This window comes from Sphaerodactylus townsendi, linkage group LG15, assembly GCF_021028975.2.
Source record: "Sphaerodactylus townsendi isolate TG3544 linkage group LG15, MPM_Stown_v2.3, whole genome shotgun sequence".
In the NCBI taxonomy this organism is placed as follows: Eukaryota; Metazoa; Chordata; class Lepidosauria; order Squamata; family Sphaerodactylidae; genus Sphaerodactylus; species Sphaerodactylus townsendi.
This window is the reverse complement of record NC_059439.1, coordinates 29,285,362-29,288,895: the sequence shown is the minus strand read 5'-3', so window position 1 is coordinate 29,288,895 and position 3,534 is coordinate 29,285,362.

Sequence of the window (3,534 nt, the reverse complement as noted above, 5' to 3'; positions counted from 1 at the left end):
AGAGTCTCCCCCACTTTTCTGAAAAGCACAGGCAACCGTTCATCGGTTGTTCTGGCCTGGGCTCCCCCCCCCCAACCCTGCCCCCCTCTTTCAAGAACAGAGGCCACACACAGCTGCTTTCTTTTAAATAGATTACATAGGTGTCAAACTCACAGCCTTCCAGATGTTATGGACTACAGTTCCCATCATCCCCTGCAACCATCGTGCTGGCAGGGGATGATGGGAACTGTAGTCCATAACATCTGGAGGGCCGCGAGTTTGACACCTGTGCTCTAATTGCATTCAGAATCCACACTAGCCTCATACTAATTAATTAATGCACCGAATAAAACCTTTAAAAGTATCCAATTAAGGGTGCAGTTTCGACTTCTGAGATTGCCAAATGTTGCAGGAAGCGAATCTAATCTCATCCTGCCATAACATTCAAATAAGCTGTGTGCTACAGATAGGGCTGCCCCCTCTGGGTTGGGAAATCCCTACAGATATGAGCGTGGAGCTGGGGGGAGGGTATGCTTTGGAGAAGGGGGAACCGTAGCAGGGCATAATGCCACTGGGTCTGCCCTATAAAGCAGCCACTTTCTCCAGGGGAATTGAACCTGGTTACCCGTTGAAATTTCACCACCTGGAAGCCCCAGCTAGTGACTCTTTCGTCGGTGTTTCATTTAAAATAGGAAAGCATTCTTTGTCTTTTTAAACCCAAATGTTCCTCCGAAGAGCTGAAAATGACTTGTGGGGCATCCTCCATTTTATCCTTAAAATAACTCTGTGATGTAGGTGACACATTTATTGTAAAGAACATAAGAACAAGCCAGCTGGATCAGACCAGAGTCCATCTAGTCCAGCACTCTGCTCCTCGCAGTGGCCCACCAGGTGCCTTTGGGAGCTCACCTGCGGGATGTGAAAGCAATGGCCTTCTGCTGCTGCTGCTCCCGAGCACCTGGTCTGCTAAGGCCTTTGCAATCTCAGATCAAGGAGGATCAAGATTGGTAGCCATAGATCGACTCCTCCATAAATCTGTCCAAGCCCTTTTTAAAGCTATCCAGGTTAGTGGCCATCACCACCTCCTGTGGCAGCTTATTCCAAACACCAATCACACATTGCGTGAAGAAATGTTTCCTTTTATTAGTCCTAATTCTTCCCCCCAGCATTTTCAATGAATGCCTCCTGGTTCTAGTATTATGAGAAAGAGAGAAAAATGTCTCTCTGTCAACATTTTCTACCCCATGCATAATTTTATAGACTCAGACGTCTCCTCTCCAAACTAAAGAGTCCCAAATGCTGCAGCCTCTCCTCATAAGGAAGGTGCTCCAATCCCTCAATCATCCTCGTTGCCCTTCTCTGCACTTTTTCTATCTCTGCGATATCCTTTTTGAGATGTGGCGACCAGAACTGAACACAGTACTCCAAGTGCGGTCGCACCACTGCTTTATATAAGGGCATGACAAGAAGTCCATCTTGCCCTTCTATCCCAAAGTATCCCAGAGGCAGTTTGTGGGGTTGGAGTGGGTTGTGGGGGGAGGACTGTCACAAAATAACGAATGCTATTCGATGGGGAAGATGTCAAGATAATAGGTTTAAAAACAGCCCGATTTCTTGAAGTAGGTATTAATGGGAAAACATCCGTGACTGTTTTGGAGACTGATTCCCCCACTTGAGGAATCAAACCCCTAAAAACCAGGGCTGCCAACTGAAAATCAAAAGTTTCGGAGCGTGAACCCAGATCAGATCACAAGGCAGTGGATCTCATCAGTTTTTGGCAGTTGGGGTGGGATATGTGAAACTGAGTGAGAAAGAAACTTTGTTTAATATGTACAGTTGCAAAAAAACCTCACATACCTCACAGTTAACTGAGCAGTAGTTTTAAAACAGCAAAACATCCTCAGGCTTAACAGTACAACCCAGATCAGTATCAGGCTTTTGAAATGGCATTTGCAGCGGTTGCCAACCTCAGCTTGGGAAATTCCTGGAGATTTTGGGGGTGGAGCCTGGGAAGGGCGGGATTTGGAGAGGAACCTCCGTGGGTACACAATACCATAGAGTCCACTCTCCAAAGCATCTGTTTTCTGTGGCAGACCTGATCTCTATAGCCTGGGGATCCGTTTTAATTCGAGGAGATCGCCAGGTCCCATGGGGGGGGCTGGCAACTCTAAGTGATAGGGAAAGTTTCCCCTATTTAATTTATCAGTATAGTGGTAAACATATGGAAACCCTTCTCTCTCTCTCTCTCTCTCTCTCTCTCTCTCTCTCGCTCTCTGTCTGTCTGTCTGTCTGTCTGTCTGTCTGTCTGTCTGTCTGTCTGTCCCCTTCCACACAGGCAGAGTAATGCACATTCAATCCACTTTCACAATTGTTTGAAAGTGGATTTTGCTATTCCGCACAATGAAATTCAGCTTCAAAGTGCATTATTCTGCCTGTGCGGAAGGGGTCTAAGTGATAGGGAAAGTTTCCCCTATTTAATTTATGAATATAGTGGCAAACATATGGAATCCCTTCTCTGTCTGTCTGTCTGTCTGTCTGTCTGTCTGTCTGTCTGTCTGTCTGTCTGTCTGTCTGTCTGTCTGTCTGTCTGTCTGTCTGTCTGTCTGTCTGTCTGTCTGTCTGTCTGTCTGTCTGTCTGTGTATAGTACATTTTCAGTTAAACTGAAAACACAAACAAAACCAAGTTGGGGCAAACAGCAGTGGGGCTGATTGGGTTACCAGGTTTCTGTTCTGAAATCTTACTTGTTCCATTTAACACCCTGAAGCTGGCAGGGAGACAGTTCCTTGGTTGGCCAGGGTTGCCGAATGAGGAGGAAAACAAATCAGTTAAGGGCTGGTTCACATTTCAGAAGTCCATCTAAGGAAGTCCATCTGAGGGGTCCATCTGAGGAAGTCCATCTGAGGGGTCCATCTGAGGAAGTCCATCTGAGGGGTCCATCTGAGGAAGTCCATCTGAGGGGTACATCTGAGGAAGTCCACCTGAGGGGTACATGGACTACTTAGAAATGTATGTCCGGAGTTCCAGGCTGGAAATGCAATTCTAGGCTGCGTGGCGGCCCAATTCTAATTGGGACTGTTGTGCCCATGGTCCATGTATTTGCCCCACTGTCTTTATTCATAGTCTGCCTTTCCTACTAGGACTCAAGGCAAATTACAGACATGAACAGAAACTATTCAGTCAATCAACCAGCAAATTACAAAGAAGAATGATAAAAAATAAACATTTGAATCTGATGGCCAAGATTCTTGGTAAAACAGAACAATGCGGCAGGGCTGGGTGGATTACAGGCATGAAACTAGGAGGCTGTCCACCATCCGAGGCAGAGATGAGACTTGAAAATTCACTCCCTGGGGGACCACTTTGGCCCCTTCCGCACAGGCAGAATAATGCACTTTCAGTCCACTTTCACAGTTGTTTGCAAGCGGATTTGGCTATTCCGCACAGTAAAATCAAGTTGCAGAGTGCATTGAAAATGGATTGAAAGTGCATTATTCTGCATGTGCGGAATCTGTTCTTAGTATCTCCTTTGTTTTGCATAAGGGTCCCTTCTTGGT